The sequence below is a fragment of the Petaurus breviceps genome, unplaced genomic scaffold (genome assembly GCF_028583685.1).
Source record: "Petaurus breviceps papuanus isolate PSGF00001 unplaced genomic scaffold, PetGlider_PUasm1.0 47, whole genome shotgun sequence".
NCBI classification, from domain to species: Eukaryota; Metazoa; Chordata; class Mammalia; order Diprotodontia; family Petauridae; genus Petaurus; species Petaurus breviceps.
This window is the reverse complement of record NW_027186349.1, coordinates 1,760,958-1,780,166: the sequence shown is the minus strand read 5'-3', so window position 1 is coordinate 1,780,166 and position 19,209 is coordinate 1,760,958. Positions and strand designations below refer to the sequence as shown.

Here is a 19,209-nt window from a genome sequence, read left to right as displayed (position 1 = left end):
TAGTCCTATTTCAAAGTGCAGCTTGAAATCTTACTTCACTTTGATCAAAAAGGTATCAGACACTGAAGTAATATCAAAAGATTTTATAGCAAGTTTCTCCAATAATGGTCTCAATTCTTAATTATACACTATATACAGAATTGAGTCAAATTTATAAAAATGAAAGTATCCAAGTGATAAACAGGCAAAAGATATAAAATAGTAGTTTTCATAAGAGGAAATCAAAGCTCTCTATAAGACATAAAACTCACTATTGATGAAAGAAAGGTAAATTAAAATAATTCTTAGGCACCATCTCACATCTATCATACATGACAAATGTTAGAAGGAATGAGGGAAAAACAAGTACACTAAGAAATTGTTAATGGAATAGCGAACTATTCCAACCATGTTGGAGAACAATTTAGAACTATGCCCAAAGGGTTATAAAACTGCACATATCCTTTGACCTAACAATATCACTACTAAATTTGTATGCCAAAAAGATCAAAGGAAAAGGAAAAAGACTTATATGTTCAAAAATATTTATAGCAGCTATTTTTGTGTTGGCAAAAAAAAATGGAAATTGAGGGGATCATCATTTGGGGAATGGCTGAACAAATGACATATGATTGTGATGGAGCACTTTTGTGTTATGGGAAATGATGATCGGGGTAGTTTCATAAAACATGGCAAGACCTATATGAACTAATGCAAAGTGAAGTGAGAAGAACTGGGAGATCAGCATGCATAATAACTGCAATGTTGTGATAATGATCAACTATAAAAGTCTTTGTTACTCTGATCAACACAATGGCCCAAGAAAATTCCAAAGGATTCATGGTGAAAAAATGCTATCCACCTCCAGAGAGAGAACTAATTTTCTTGCCTTTTTTAAAAATGGCTAGTATGGAAATATGTTTTACATGATTTCACATACATAACTGATATCATTCTGCTTGGTTTCTCTATATGCAGGGGAGGGTTAGGAGAGAAGAAGAGAAATTGGGAATTAAAATTCAAAAAGAAAGTTATAAATTAAAAAATAATAATAAACGTTAATGCTGATCATGAATTGAGCCTGAGGGTCACCAAGAGTCTGAGGGAATAGAGAACTGAGTAAGAGGTATGAAGTGGAGGAAAAAGAATGAACTTAAGATAGTAAAGACTCATTTTGCCCATTTCTATAGTTTGTCCCTAGAAAAGGTAAATAGCATTTCCTACTCTTCCTTCCTAAGTTGCTTGACCCCCTACAACTAGGACTCAAAATTCAGCACAATTGTATTTGTAAAAACATTAATTATGGATTAAATAACATTTTATAGGTAGTTGCTATGGTATAATACCTTCCAATTTTCAAACTTCCAATTTACAAACAAACATACTTCATACACACACTAGGGTCAAAAATATTGCATGATAATTATATTTATATAATAGTTGATTACTCAAAACTACAAGAGTAAGTCTATACTTCAGATGACTCTTTTCACCAAACAATAAACAGGATACAGATTCTGGCAAGAGCTTGAAAGTTATTGAGTTCATCAATAACTTTCCATTACTTATCCATTTTATATTATTTTTAATTTTCCTTTAAAAGCCCCATTAAATATTTATGAGTTATTTAAGTTGTCTTTAATCCTAATGAAATATGATGGATAGCTCCAGATAGCTTCACCGTTTATCTCCAGAAAAAAATAATACAGCATACTACCTTTGTGAAGGCTTTTTAGAGACGTCAACATATTTTGAATAAACCTAGGGTAATCATCTTTGGGACTGAAAATAAAGCTTTGAAAACAAACCTACAGGACTTTTGATACTACCCTCTGAAGCCTTCCCAGATTTCCCTCCAAACAACTAGAAAACAACCTCAGAATTTTTCTAGAAGCGGGCAGCAGCTCACCAGCCCCTTAAGAAAGGTCTCTCTCACTGGGGTGGGAGAGGAGTGGGGCCCAATACCAGCAGCAGCAGCAGCCGAAGCAGCCAGCCTCAGAGTAGGGGGCCCACAGCAGGTTCCAAGCCTGGGGCAATCCACCAGTGAGGCCCCACCCTACTACAACAGCCCCCTAGGCAAGTACCCCACTCCAGTGAATCCTACCCCTAGCACTAGCCACCAGTGAGGCCTTGATCCCACTACTGAAGAGCAGTGAAGCCCTCCCCAGGACTGGCCAACAGCAAGACCCTGCCCCTGGAGTCTAAGAGCAGAGAGATCCTATTTCCATTATAACCCAGCAGCAATACAATTACTCCTTCAGGGCCAGATCTCCCCCACTGCTCAGATGTAAAGGCTCTCTCAATCCAGGGATGTATGTAAAGTATATAGCACTATTGTTTTGATTAAGGCAGTCAGTGCCCTGACTGTTGGTCTTTATTTTCTCTGCTTGTTTTTTCTCTGTTTATATTGTCCCTGAAGTTCAGAGTGCTGACTTTCCCCTGAACTAGTGAGTGTAATTCAAAAAGATTGTTAATCCCTTAAATCTTTTCTTAGTAAAGCAGATCTAAGAGCCTGTTCTAGAAGCCATCCCTGGTATGCCATTGTGATTGCTGATACAGGCCCCACCCTTGGAACATACCAGTAGAGAATCCCCACATCCAGAGGAGGCCATCAGGGAGGCCCCATCCCCCAGTACAAGCCACATCCTGTGATGACCAACTTTGATAGACTTAACTCTTCTCAGCAATGCAAGGATCTAAGACAACTCCAAAAAACTGTTGAGGAAAAATGCTATCTACATCCAGAGAAAGAACTTTGGAGTCTGAATACAAATGGAAGCATACTATTTGCTCTCTTTTTTTGTTCTTGTTTTGTTTTGTTTCTTCTTCATCTTGGTTCCTCCCATTGGTGGTAATTCTTCTTTACAACATGACTAATGTGAAACTATGTTTAATATGTAGGGCCTATACCAGGTTGTACACTGTCTTGGGGATGGGGGAGGGCAGAGAGGGGGAGAAAATTTAAAACTCACAATTTCATGAAGTGATTATTGAAAAATAAAAATAAATTAATCAGTTAAAAAGTAGAATTGAACAAGAAGAAACTAATGACTATGAGAGATCAAGGTACAATAAAACAAAATCAAAAAAGCTTTAAAAAAAAGACAAAAAATGTGAAAACTGCCCTGATTTATTAGAACCAGAGGGCAAAAAAAGAAACTGAAAGAATTCACTGATCACCACCTAAAAAAGATCCCAAAATGAAAAATACCAGGAAAATCATAGCAAAATTCCAGACATGGAGAAAGTATTGCAAGCAGCCAAAAAGAAACAATTCAAATATTAGGGAGCTACAATGAGGATTACACAGGATTTGGCAGCTTCGACATTAAAGAACTAGAGGGCTTGGAATATGACATACTGGAAGACAGAGGAGTTAGGATTATAACCAAGAATCATCTACTCACCAAAACTGAATATAATTTTTGAGGGGGATGAGGGGTGGCTAGGTGGCACAGAAGTGAATAGAGCACTGGCCCTGGAGTCAGGAGGACCTGAGTTCAAATCAGGCCTCAGACACTTAACACAAAAACTAGCCATGTGACCTTGGGCAAGTCACTTAACCCCAACTTACCCCCAAAAAGCAAAAAAAAAATTTAAGGGGCAGTTAGTACAGTGCATAAAACACCAATCCTGGAGTCAGGAGCACCTGAGCTCTAATCTGTCCATAGACACTTGACACTAACTATGTGACCCTAGGCATGTCACTTCACCTCAATTGACTTATAAAAAAATAAACAAATAAAAATTAAAAATACATATATGCATGTATGTATTTGTATATTTATGTGTATGTATGCACGTACACATATAATATTAATTTTAATATAAATATATATTTACATGTATATGCACACACAATCTTTCAGGGGAAAATGGATATTTAATGAAATAGAGAAGTTTCAAGCATTTCTAATTAAAAAACCAGAGCTGAATAAAAAATTTTACCTCCAAACACACACACACACACACACACACATGCACACACAAAAAAATTAATAAAGGGGTAAGAAACAAAATTGCATATGAAGAAGGAGAGCCGAGAATGAATGGGTAAAATTATCTCACATAAAAGAGGCATGAAATAGTTATCAGAATGGAGGGGAAGATGGGGGGGAAGGGGTTGGAGGACAAAGCTTAAACCTTACTCTCATCAAAATTGTCTCAAACAGGGAATAACATACATAGTTGGATAATAGAAATCTAGCTTGCCCTATAAGTAAAAAGGACAATAGAAGGGGGAGGGGGAACTGATAAAAGGGGAAGGGTATTTTGGGGAAGCAGGTGATCAGGAGTAGAACATTTGTGAGGAGGAAAAGGGGAGGGTAAGAGAGAAAAGGATAAACAAGCAAAAAATAGCATGGAGAGAAATACATAGTAATCATTACTATAAATGTAAATGAGATGAACTCACCTATTAAACAGAAGTGGATCGCACAATATATTAAAAACAAGAATCCTATGATACGTTCTTTACAAGAAACGCATTTGAAACAGAGAGATACACACGGGGTAAAGATAAGGGGGCTGGAGCAGAATCTATTATACTTCAACTGAAACAAAGATATCAGGGGTAGCAATTGTGATCTCAGACAAAGCAAAAACATATCTAATTAAAAGAAATAAAGAAACTATCTTGCTAGACAATGAAGTCACATCAATGCTACACGTATGTCCACCAAATGGTATCACATCTAAATTTTTGAAAGAGAAACAAATAAGTATCAGGCAAGTCCAAGTAATGTGCTACTTAGGTTTAAGGTTCAGAGATCAGTGCAAGTGAAATGTGAAAACCAAAGGACAAAATCAAAGCTCCACTGAATCACTTCCAGACTCAGAAGCCTCTGGAAGCCTGAGGCTTAGATTTGTACCCTTGACAGAAATTTATCTTGTTTCCAGGTAGGGAATTGGGCAATGTAGTCTAGTTGCCCAGTGTGTGTGGCTGCTTCCAGCCTTTGAGTGGTTTCAGCCAAGACCTTTAGTAATGCTCTTGAGCTTCAGGAGGTCTCTACTAATAGAGCTACCTGTGTCGTAGGTTGTGAAAGGTCTGAGCTATTGACAGGGACACAAACCATGGTGAATGGAGAAAATGCAAAGAGGATAAAGGTCAAAACAACCTCTCCATGTCTCCAGTTTTTATGTGTAAAATTCAATAATCTCTTTAGTCCCTACCAATTCCAAAACTATGATCCAATTTAGTAGTGTATTACCTTGGTTTTCTCTGAGGGGTTCAAGTATAGAACTAATTTTTTCTATTTGGAAGAAGATTCTGTGTTTTGGTTCCCTGACCAATGAATCATCTCCACAGTCTCCTCACGCATACTGCTTTTCCCTAGTCAGAAATTAGAGGAAAAAATATATATATAGTGCAGATTTGATAATTCTACAACAAAAGGCATTTATTTCTCTAATCAGTTATGTTTTAGATTTCTCTATATTTTTAGCTATTGCTGCTGTTCTCACTTGAAAGTAGGACAGCATTTCTTCTAACTCTTAGGGGCTTATATTTATTTTTTTAGGTCATTGCACAAGAAATTCTGTGTGTACATAAGAAGACTTTAAAGTGCTATTGAAGCCTTGGGTGTACTTTCACTTCATTACATTTTCAAACAACCAAGTTATTCATTGAAAATGTATGTCATTTGACACAACACTTAGTAACTTAAAACACATTCCTTAAGTATAAATTGTTTTGTTTTCTATTTATACCTTCTCCCTGTGATCTCATCAGTTCTTATGGCTTCAATTACCATCTCTATATGGATGACTTGCAAATCCATGTATCTAATCTTTATATCACTCTACAGAGACAGTTCTTGAATCACCAGCTGCCTACTGGATATTTTCACTTGGATGTCCCATGCCCATACATATCTCAACATTTCTAAAATGGACATCATTATTGAACCCTTAATCTATTCTTCCTCTAAATTTCTCTATTTCTCTTAATGACTGTATCAACTTAGTCACTTAGACTTGCAACATCAGCATTATCTTCAACTTTTCCCTTTCTATCACTTTCCCTATATCCAATCAATTACCTAGTCTTCTTACTAATTCTGCCTCCACATCATCCTTCCTATTCATTCCTTCCAGATCAGTGGAGGAGAATAAGCATTTGTATCATGCCCACTATCTGCCACATTTCCATAGGCACTGTGCTGAGCACATTACAAATATTACCCCATTTGAGCCTCACAACAACTTAGTTCAAGCCTCATTACTTCTCACCTGGACTACTGCAATAACTTCTTAATTGGTCTTTCTTCTTGCTTCTAGTCTCTTCCTTCACTAGCCTCACCTCCACACAGCTGCCAAAATAATGTTTTAGAGGCACAAATCAGACCCTTTTGGTTCCAAGCTTAAAAATATCCGTTGTTCACCTTAATTCATCGAGTATAAAGTAATGTTTTCATTTTTCACTTGACATTTAAAGCCCTTCACAATCTGGCTGCAACCAACCTTTCCAGACTTGCTTTATATTACTTCCCATCACACAAAGTACTTGTTGTTCTCCTAACCCAAGGTTCTATTCTCTGGCCTCCAACCCTTCACTCAGCCTTTTGCTCCCAATATCTAGTAAAATATTCCCTCTTCACTTCTCTTTCTTAGAGTACTTAGATGTCTTCAAGGTTCAGATCACAGTTCAGTGCCACTTTTTAAAAGAAGCCTTTCCTGATCGCCCCAGTAGTTCATTTTCTTGCCCATCTTAAATCATTTACTTTTATTTAGTAATCAACTTACAAGTCTAATTTCTCAGTCCCTGTTCACTACAGCAAGTACTATTTGTTTCTTTCAGTCATTATTTCCCTAGTGCAGTGCTTTATGTAGAGAAACTTTATGTAGAGAATAAGAAATGCTTGTCATTTTCATTTGATTTTGGTTTTGTTTATGATATGCTTTGCTTTATTAAAGAAATGTACTAGGTACCTGTTCTCTTTGCCTATGGGACTGTTAAGTAGATATCTCAAGCAAAATAAGGTACATGAAATGGAAAAATGTGATCTATTTAAAAAATTGAAATTGGGTTTCTTTTGCCATCCATGATTACCCTTTGCTACGACTTCCAAAAAATTTCTATAGAGGGCTAGTTTGAGGTGGACAGACCTACTCTTTGAATATTGAAAATACTTCATTTATATAAAAATGTAAATGTATACTATATCTCAATGTAACATTTTAGAGGCTCTGTAGCCAGAACAGCATGAATTTTATAATTATAATAAAAGCAGGAAATAGAATTGATGTTCACAACAAATATTTTCTGCCCTGAATTTTATTCTACATATTTGTAAAAGCTTTAATCATGAATGGGTAATAGCTTACAAAAGAATTCCCTTTGTTTTTTAGGACTTTGAACAGTGTTGATGATTACCCATAAAGACATGGGTATATGATCATTTCATAGCCCTCACATTGCACTGAAAGAAATATTAGATGACCTGAAGTCTTTATCTTAAAAAGTCTTTTTTCCTTATGCCTTTGCTCATAAGAAGCTATACTGAATGTCAAGCAAATTGAGAATTCATGGAGAAGTAGAAGTTTACAACACATACATTCCCATTCAAAGTCATAAAATGAAAGGTTAGGACATTGAATTGGGTTCAACAAAGAATTCTCAGGCAGTATAAAGAAAGTATCTTCTTTTGACATCATCTTATTTCAATGACAAAATTGCCACGTCTACTCTAAAGAATGTGGAAACACTGGGACTAATTCTCCTATCTCAACAAAAATAAGTATCATTTGCATTATTTGCTTTAATACACATGTATATATACTCATATATATATATATATATATATATACATATGTATATGTATATACTATTTTCATCTCCTTCAATTGTTTCAGTCATGTCTGACTTCATGACCTCATTGGAATTCAAATCCTAGCTGTCTAACCCTGGGAAAATCACTTAAACTTGTTTGCCTCAGTTTCTTTATTTATAAAATGAACTGGAGAAGGAAATAACAAACCACTCCAATATCTCTGCCAAGAAAAAAACCCAAATGTCATGAAGAGTCAGACATGACTAAAACAGCTGAACAATAACAACAACAAAGCATTTCAAATGCCTTCAAAGTATAGTCTGTGCAGGTAGATGGTGGTGGCAAAGCAAATGTGACTCACAAGGTACAAAGACCTTGTTATTTATACTAGATCAAAGTTTTTTTCCTATGTTATGGGACTGTTTGGCAGTCTGATGAAACCAATATCAAAATAGTGTTTTTCAAAAGATAAAATAAAATACGTAAGATCAGAAAGGAAACCAAATACTAAGCATATGATTATCAAAATATTAAAAAAAATTCATGGACCTCAGACTAAGAACTCCTAGTCTGGATAGAAACTAAATGAAAATTAAACTCATAGGTATAGAAACCTTTAAAACAGGTTTCTCTCAAGGCCACAGACATGGGTGGGGCTATCTACATATGTAGTCGAATATTCTATTGCAGTTAAGTTTCCAAAATTTGCTAAAATGAATTGATTAACCTGTTGACAATTACTTGCCATGATTATTATGGTGAAGGGAAAAAAATACTTCTTTCTCTTTCCAGAAAAGCTGAGACCTGTTATTTTGTAATTTTAAAAATGGTTAAAAATGTTTGGAGGGTGGAACATTTTAATTTTCCCTCCCTTAGGGATGCATATTTTTATTCTATTATATCTCAAGTTCCATGTTTGAACTGTTGCTTAAAAAATTACATTTACAGAATAGGATTTAGTGGTAAAAGGGACCTTGAGGATCACAGAATCCAAAATTCTCATTTTATAGATCAGACAATTGAGGTCAATCAATGGTTAATTGACTTGACCAGATACTAATCTTAGACTCAGGATTCGAATTCACATCTTAAAACAGAAGCAAGGAGGTGGTTAGGTCTTAAATGAAGGGCATACATGGCTCCACTGAAAAGTTTTTTGAGCAAAACTGATGTAATTGAAGGGTAGCTATAAATGGCCAGCCTCTAGTTAAAGTTATTCTTAGGGGTATAAGGTGAGTGATGAAGGGAAAAGACATTTAGTTGAGAGAGAAAAAAATCATCTAACATCACTTTTTCTCAGAAGAGATAGAATGTTTCTGGCTACTACCTTGTAAAAACAAAATTATTTTATTAGGTAAATAATACTAGCGGCATGCCCTTAGTACATTATATTTTATTGTAACTATTTCAAAAAGATCAATGCTTTCACACACTGAGGGAAATCTTAATGCATGAATCAAAACAAAAAAAAACAAAAACTAGTGATCAGCTTTCTGGTTATGAGTCTTCCCCAATTCAGTTGGACTGATCCTCTTGGGCAAAGGATATTTGTTTCATTATTGGATCTGTATTTGAAGCATTTCAACCTAGACAGTACCTCCTAGGGCTTGTTCTCCATTGTCAGCCTCTGACAACACAAATAATCATTTATAAGGGGAGTACAAGAGAACTATTTTATTAGCCAATGGTTCAAACGTTGTTGCTATTTTCTATGTATTCTTTCTTTTTTTTTTTCCTAGAAGATGTTCTTTTATTTACAATGATAAGGAAAGAATTTTTATTCATGGCATATAGTTCAGAAAAACTAGTTTCAAATATATCCTTTGTGTGTGTGCACATGCCCAAGTGTTTGCATGTGTGTGTACATTATGAAGTGTTTTTTTTTATTTTTAAGTCAACTGTAATTATTAACTTAAGAGTCACCATCTATGATTTAATCAGCAAACAATTACTTCTTGTTTACCTGTGGTGCTGCTGCTATACGATGAATCTGTCCCATCTCGGAACTATACTAGAAACTTTTATTTCATTCAGTAAAAAGTCCAGTCTATTAATGTTGTATAGGCATTTATTCTTATGGAACCTAAAATAAAACTGTGAGCATATTGACTGGATTCCTGTAATTTATTAACTGTCAAACATTTTTATGAGCATTTGTATCACCAGAATATTTCCCTTTTTGTTACTTTTCAATTTGTCTCTTTGAGTTGCTGTTTATGCTTAAAGTTCCCTTGTTCCAGGTGAGGTATACCACTTTGTAATTTTGAGAAACATAACCAAAGGGTCATAATTCTAACTTACTGTCCTATTGCTGGGTTTTTTCTATTTGTTTGTATGTTTGTTTGTTTGCTTTTTGGAGGGGGGAGGGAAGAGTAATTGGGATTAAGTGACTTGCCCAAGGTTACACTGCTAGTTTTTTTGTGTCAAGTGTCTGAGTCCAGATCCAAACCCAAGTGCTCCTGACTCCAGGGCCGGTGCACCACCTACCTGCCCCCATTTGTTTGTTTGTTTGTTTTTTACTGTGGTAATTTATACACCTAACATATAGGATCTCTGTAATTTCAGATAAAGTAGAACTATAAAAGTACTATTGTAAATATATCTGGTCCTTTAACTGAGACATTAGTAACAGAACTAAGAAGTAAAGGGTGAAATGTCTGAAATTATTGAGGCATTGTCATAGATGTATAAGAACATGTGGCTAACATGCCACATACTGTAACCCAACTTAGGGAAGGAAGATATTGCATGAATTGTCCACCAATATTGTGAATGATCAGTAATGCCATATGATGCCTCTTGTACAGTGTTTTCTTGATCCAAGATCCTGACCTATTTGAAAGCACAGCATGGATCTGATTAAAGATGGTAGCAGTGTGTTGTTTTCCATCAGCTTATTTACATATGACTGTTTTGGGGGTTCTGGAGAATCCAATTGATAAACTAGAAATCAAATAACTGAGCAATTAGTAATGTTCATACAAGGACTGTTATAGTCATATATGACGGAAATGTGGATTTTGAAAATTTAACCATAAGTTAGAGATGAATTGCATTACTTATGCATCAAGGTGGTGAAGTGGATAGAGTACCAGGCCTGAAGTCAGAAAAACTGGAGTTCAAATCTAGCCTTAGATATTTACTAGCTGTGTGACCCTGGGAAAGCCACTTAACCACTGTCTGCATCTGTTTCCTCACCTGTAAAATGAGGATGACAATAGCACCTACCTCCCAGGGTTTTGTGAGGATCAGTTGAACTAATTTTAAAGCACTTAGCACAGTGGTTGATACATAGTAGATACCATATAAATGTTAGCCATAATGATGATGATGATGATGATGATGACACAGAGGCTCTAATTTGGAGGATTAGAAGGCAGCAGTTAGAATGAAATAAGAAGATGGAAACAGGACAGGAAACTAAGACCAAGAGGAGATGGGAACAAAAGCCACTAACAGAAGATTAGATATATAGCCTGACTGGAGTTGAATCCACAGGCAGGCCCTACAGCTATTTTTTTCTGGGATCCATGATGATTAGGCAAAAAGACATTACTTTCCTGGGAGGAGATTGGTTGGAGAAAAAATGAGTCAATTGAAAGAACTACAGCCAAGTGGGATCTTTAGTTTCTAGATTCTGATTGGAGGAAAGGAAAAAATAAATAAAACAAAACAAAATCTCTATTTGAAAAGCCATCTGGTCTTATTGTTCCCTAACACCATTTACAATCTCAAAGGAGAGAAGCCTCTTGAGAATGCCTGTGTTAGTGTTTACTTCCTGAAACAACTTAATAGAAGGGGAATGAGATGTTTTTCAGCTGTTTCAAGCTATGTTGATACATTTTTGCTAAAGGAGCATAGTCCTTTTGCGTGTTAAAAGAGACTGATACTGCTTTGGTGTCTTCAGAGTAGCAGGGATGCAGGCTTTTTGCCTAATAGGAAAGCTGTGAGGACCAGAAGAGGAGCAGAAAGAATAGAGATGGTTTTGCCAACAAGGACAGGCGGTTCTATGAAGAGACCAAGGGCATTACAACCTGATGTCTAAAATCATGAATTCATGGACCTCCCTTCTACATTTCTCTGTGTGTCTACACTCTGTCATAGACACTACAGTCATGGGTAATGCAGATTTATGAGTGGACTGGTATGTTTTGGTTATTCCTGCATTTGCCATCTGTTGATTAACTGTGGTATGTATATACATGTATGTATGTGTATACACATATGTGTAGGTATGTGTGTGTGCATGTGTGTGTATGGGAGGCAAGGCAATTGGGATTAAGTGACTTGCCCAGGGTCACACAGCTAGTAAATGTCAAGTGTCTGAGGACAGATTTGAACTCAGGTCCTCCCAAGATTGATGCTCTATTCACTGTTCCATAAGCTGCCCCAAGTAACTATTATATTTATTCTTCTTTTCTCATTCAGTAAATATTTCATGTTTAAGAGTTACAATGTGATTGATTATATGAAAATGAAATATTGTTGGCACTTTAGTAGCTACTGTGGCGAGTAGTAGAATGTATCATTCCCCTGTTACACACACACACACACACACACACATCACCCGCTAGGGCTCTCAGAGAATTTTAGTTGTAAGCAGATGGCTATGGTTATAACATAACTTCTTTTCCTCACTCACTACAAAGGAACATGGCCAGAGCTACCTACCATCATGAGATTTGGCTAAGGCCTTGTGGTGAGAGAGAGAGACAGAGAGAGACAGAGAGAGACAGAGAGAGAGAGAGAGAGAGAGAGAGAGGGGTGGGGAGGGAGGGAGCACATAAGCATATGAGTACTTCTTAGCAAGATAACTAATTGCAGACAACAGAAAAATTATAATAATTACCTAGTTCATTTGTCATTCCATAAGACACCCTTTGGGACAGCTAGGTGGCATGGTGGGTAGAATGCCAGGCCTAGAATCAGGAAGACTCATCTTTCTGAGTTCAAATCTGGCCTCAGACATTTACTAGCTATGTGACCCTGGGCAAGTCACTTCACCCTGTTTGCCTCAGTTCCTCATCTGTAAAATGAATTGGGGAAGGAAATGGCAAACCACTCCAGTATTTCTGCCAACCAAACCCAAAATGGGGTCACAAAGAATCAGATACAACTTAAAAACAGCTTAACAACAAAAAAATATGCTTTAGTTTCAACTGAGAATTTTTTCCAATCATACTAAGCTCTCTATAATAACTCCTACACAAAAGGCCAATATGTTCATAGTCACATGGAAGAATTAGAGGCTACCAGGGTGAATTACAATATCCCCTAAAGTTAACTATTTAAGCAAGAGACATTTATTTAGTGCCTAGTGTGTGCCAGTCACAGCAGCTTAAACACTATATAAATAGGAACTTAACTAGTAATTCATTCTAAAGGAGCATTTTGTTGATGGGATCAGGTTTATCTTCCTGAAACTAGGTGGTGCAGTAGAAAGAACACCAGTTAAAAATCCCCTTTCTTTCACTTACTAGATGGCAATCTTGGACAACCTTCTTTTGGCCTTCTTTATCTGTAAGGTAGATTTGGCTCTAGCCCAATAATCCTATATACAAATTGATTTTCCCAGAAACTTGTGGGATAGGCAATGGGTTCCTTTTTCATTTTTCAAGTGATTAGTCTTGTAAAAAGGGATAATATTCTCTATTTCCACACCTATGCCATAAACTACTAGTTCTCATTACAACAAGCTTACCTAAAACCAAAGTTATCTACTAAGTTGTTGTTCATCCCTAATAAAAATTAATTGACAAAAGGAATACAAAATAATTATAGATTCATGAAATAAAAATAACAGGGAAGCTTCTGGGACCAATTATACTAATAGGAAAATAGGTCTGAAGATTTAAAAAAAGAGGAGAAATTGTATTCAACTGCGATGAACTAGACTTGCCACTGGACTTCTACTAATGATATTCCCTCAAACCATGATCTTAAGTAATATGGCCTTCTAGAAAGTCATATTAGAAGGATGATGCCTAGTCCTTAGTGGTACCAGTCTACGTAAGAATGATCTCTTTCACTCTGTCCTGATCAGAAAAGACATTGACCCTAGAAAGAATTTTTTGAGCTAATCATCTGTCAATGTCATATGCTGCCACATCTTTTCCATCCATAGTATTATCCTAATCTACTCTAATTCTACATAGTATGATCCTAATCTACAATAATGTTGACCTTTTCTGCCACCTCCTCTTCCCCCAAAGACATTTTGGACCAATGTTCTGATGTCTAATCCACAAACCTTTTGATTTATCTACCTTGACAACTTGTTTGGCTTGACTCTGATATAACTTGACTCTGAACTTGAACCTCTACTTCTCCCTCCCACCCAGTATATTTTCTCCCACCAGGCCTATTAATTGCCCCTAATTACCCATTATAGTATGAAATATAAAGGGTCCAATTAATCTTAAATAAATTAGAGGTACTCCACAGAATATTACTTCACTCAGAATCTTGAAATGAGATTAATAAATTTAACATTCTTTAGCCAATAGTATTATATAGTATAATAAATCTGCATAAACTCAGACACTAGTTGATATACAAAAAAAATCCTCTCATTAAACATAATGAACTTCTTAAATTAAACTCAATAATAACAAATGTAATAGTAAATATTGTCCTTCTTACATAAGTTTAGATTCAAAAGAATTCTTTGTGTACATATACATAAATGCATACAAAAATAACTATACATGTATACTATATTATATATATATGTGTGTATGTGTGTATACACATACACATATATGTGTGTGTGTTTAGCTGGTGAGGTTTAATTGCCCTATAATTTTGCTGAGTAGGGGGTTCCCCTTTAGCTTTTAAATAAAAGATACAACTTTCATGAAATAGTCAAAAATTCCTGAAATTCAAAAGAAAAAAATAAAAGGATTAGCATGGATTTAATATATTTCATAAACTTGATCAAAATGTGCATTGATCAATAAATGTTCTCCAATTTCTGACTGCAGTATTGACTTGGTAATATCACAAAATGTCATCACTGCATTTCTCTGAAGTTATTTCCACATTTGGGACGACCGACTCTTCCCCACCTGGACCCATTGCTTTGTTCTCAAGGGAAATACCTCTAGCAGCCATGCATTCCACAATATTTGCTCCATTTTAAAGTCTGTGTGATTACTCAAATCTCAAAACACAGAGTGACTCAGGGATTGGAAAGGCTGAGGCAGGGTAGGAAGAGAAAAGAACAAGGGTCAGAGCAAGTTATGGTAATGTGTGGGATTTTGACTATATCTGTAGGAATACAAAATTATGAGGATAGCTTTATGTGAGTATACAGAGTCAGAGGAAATTGAATAAGAATAAGACCCAGCAAGCCTTTTAGTCAGCAAAGCTCATTTAATGGCTAAAGTATACAGCTAGAATCCAGAAAACTCTTTCAATATGCAAACTTTCCTTAAAATTCCTCATAACTAAAGTGGAAAGCCATATTTTTATATTGGCACACACCTCTATTCTACTATAATTTTATAAATTATATATGTTTAAAAATGTTTTTCATTGGGGAAATGAAAATGAAAGAAAACTTTTTTTCCTTAAATGCCTACCTAATTATCTATCTACAACTAAAGTTGAGCAGGCTTCTTTTTTAATATGTCACAGTCAAACCAGCAAGTCTATCTAGTCTAATAATATGAGTAGTCACAATTAAATTAGCCAATGCAAATTAATACAGTAATGATCCAAATACCTAAATTAGCTATTTTCTAGTCAGGTTTGGGGGTTTTGTTTTTGCTTGTTTGTTTTTATCATGGATCTAAATCATGCCAAAATTTTATTTTATGAATGTACTTTTCTCAGTGTTATAAGCATGTTTATTAGTGAGTTACTTACAGTGGATGGTAGTTGCTTACGTTATATACTTTAACTTTTAATTTCATAAATAATAGAGTCATTTATTTTAGAGCTGGGAGGCACCTCAGAGTCTATAAATGAGTCAAACAACTTCATTTTACTGACAAGGAAAATGAGATATAGAGAGGTTGTGACTTGCCCAGAATCATATAACTGAGGCATGTCTGAGGCAGGATTTAAAATTATCTTCCTGACTCTGAGTCCAATGGCCTTTCTACTACTGTAGACTGCTTCTCATACAGTAAAAATTTTCACTTTTTAATCAACATATATAAAAGGAATAAAACATTTGCATTATATTAAATCAAAAAGTATTTTAAAAATTTTACTGAAGACGACAATTTTCCCAAAGCAGTAAAATATATTAGAAGCACATTTACTGACTCATTCCCTCTTTTAGGACTGAATCTTCCATAGAAACATTTTTTTAAAGGAAAATAAATAATTATCATATATTCATGTGCTTATAAATCTAGAAGCTCTATTATCTATGGTTGATTAAACAATGTTTTATTTTCTTAAATTGCTCTCATATTTACAGTATTATTTCTGTGCAATAAAAAGGGGCTACAAGGCAGAAACACGAACATTTTGCCAAGCATGAATTAAGAACTTCACTTAATTGACTAGATCACAGAATATAATTTATAGCTGCCTGTCAGATAGCTGTGCCTTTTAAATTTCAAGCAAATGGAAGCCATCATTCATTTTAGCCAGTAGAAAGAAATCACAGCAAGTCTTCTGTGCACATTGTAAACTTAGGCACCTGTTATATTAATATTGAGAAGAACTAACTTTTATATAGCACCTACTATATGTAGGGCACTGTGCTAAGCACTTTACAAATATCGTTTCATTTGATCCTCACAACAACCCCAGGGAACAGGTGCTGTTTTTATCTCATTTTACAGATGAGAAACCTGAAGCAAACAGAGGTTTAAATGACATATCTAGGTCCTCATAGCTAGGGAGTGTGTGAGGGCAGATTTAATTCAGATCTTCCTCGATACAAGCTCAGTGTTGTATTGTACCACCTAACTACCCCTAGGAAGTAAACACACTGACAAGGTCAAGTAATTGTTATTTGTGGCCTCCAGTGGTTAAATCTTGAGAATAATTTTACCATTGTTACAAAATGTTTTCAATCTATGTTCTCTAGGAAAGTTTTTGAAGTTATACATGTCATATAGAATAAAGCCTCAATGGCTATTGAAGGACAGACAGGTTCCCACTCTAATTCCTTATAGATGAATACTGCAGAGGACCTACCAAGGTAGCCATATGGTAAAAAAAGTTCAATATTTGACAAATTTCTATTATATTTAGATGAAGCTAAAGTATTCAGGATCATTCAATTAGTTCTAAGGATTTGTTTTGTTCACTTATAAGGCCTCCCACTATACAATTAGTTGGGGGGGAGGTTAGGGAACTCTCTTGACTTTCTGTTCAAAGAACTATTATTTTCATTGGGATTTATTAAATCACATATGTGGTTTTAATTGCTCCAGATATTTTAAAAATCTCTTCTTTGCAGAAATGAGCAGTTGGTTCACTATTTGCAGATTTATTCTTTTTCTCTGAAGTGTATAATTTAAAATGACAGAGTAATAAGAAAGAACTAGTCAAAAAAGACATAAACCCCAACGGAAGAACTTCTTTTTATTTATGCAAAGTTTGAAACTAATTTCTTATTTTGAGTTAAAAGAAGAAATTGCCTACCCACTACATAGGTCCTTCACATCCCCCTCTCCAAAAAATAAATAAATAAATAAATGAACAAGTAAAAGTTACCTAAAATCACAACACAGGCAAAATACTGTGTGTACATAATCAGAGAGGCATATATGATATATTCCCCTCTGTCACTCAAGTCTTATTATGAAGCACAAATTCTACACATTTCTAGTAAACAAGCATCCCATGTTTAATCAAAGTAAAATAATACAAAGCTTCCCTCGGATTTTGGTAGAGAATGCCTTTAAAAAATCAAATTCATTTTTCCTTCCTGCTTGACAATTTATTTTCTTAAAAATGCTTGTCTTTGCAAATAGAAAATAATTAATTATTTTACATATTTGAACAAAATACCTCCGAGTTCTGGAATTCTGTTATTAAGACCCTATGTCTCTTATTAATAACACCAAATTATCTAATGTATCTTCACCTGATAATACACAATAGCCTGATTTTTTGTCTTATTTCCTATATTTTATTATAGTTTGAAATTTAGAAATAAAGAAAATATGTGTTTATGACTGTTTAGCAAAGGCAGCTAGGTGGGCAATGAATAGAAATCAGGATTAGGAACCAGGAAGAAATCTTGCCTCAGGCTGTTACCCTGTGTTACCCTGGGCATATCATTTAACTTCTCTTTCCCTCAGTTTCCTCCTCTATAAAATGGTAATAATAGCACAGTATTGTGAGGATCAAATGAATTAAAATATATAAAACACTGAAAAACTTGAGTGCTACATAAAACATAGTTATTAATATAATTAACATTATTAATGTTTTGACATAAGTTAATTCAAAGTAGAAAATAATGGGGGACACATACTGATTTGGCCAATTATTTAAATTATCATTTCATTCAAAAGGAAGAGCCATGCCAAATAGCAATAATTTCAGCTATGTTCATGCAAAGTTAGTATCCAAGGATTTCATCGAGATCACCACAGCAACATGAGCCCTCATTTCATCTGACAGTACCAAGTGAGAGATTCATCACCTGTGTACTGGAATGCTGGAAACACCTGCTTAAAATCTGTAAGAGATATGAGGAATGAAACACTAATGAAAAGTTTTAGTCATGCAGTGCTACAAAAAAAAATAAATACAGGGTACTAGAACAAAGAAAGTGACATTTGTAACAGAAAACAAAATAATATAATAAAGATGCAAGTATGATGCTCTATTATTCAAGAAAGATAGCTGTTAATGGTTACAGAATAATGAAACATCTAGTTATTATCAAAGTGACTTAAACAATAGTCTTCTAATTTCACTCTGTTGCTTACATATTTTAATGAACCATGATGGCAAATTAGATAGGTACTAGGGCTACAGTCTTTGGGTTTAAAACTGGAAGGGCCCATCTAGTCGCATTCCCTCATCTCCCTCATTTTATGGTGGGGGTGGGGGAGAAAGAAACAGATTTAACATCTTAAGTGAAAAGATGAAAAAATGGACATGGTGCCATATGTGGTTTTATCAGTAATCTTTAAATCACAACACAATTTGCACAGGAATGCTGCCTTCAGCTCAAGAAAATGTCAAGATCAAATTCACCCTTGGCTATTAACACATTCCTTTTGATTTTAAATATAAATAAAGGAAACACTCACTGGTTTCCCTTTGGTTAAAGTATGATTATATGTTCAAGAAATTTGTTTTCTCTTAAAAAAATTATGCTAAAATCTGATGAAGTTACTCTAGCTGAGGCACATTTATTTTTTTCTGTCTATCCACATCTTTTCCCTGACTGTCAAATTCTTCAAAAACACGTACGCATGGATTGGACATTGAAGGATTTTATAAACAATTGCATTGACTTTTGACTTTAACATGG

At 35.0% G+C, this 19,209-nt stretch overlaps 1 protein-coding gene across 1 annotated transcript in view; it reads right to left on the bottom strand.

The window, feature by feature from the left end:
* Positions 1-19,209, bottom strand: part of CDH12 (cadherin 12) — a 1,453,320-nt gene that overhangs the window by 113,120 nt on the left and 1,320,991 nt on the right. The gene's annotated exons all lie outside the window — the stretch shown is intronic.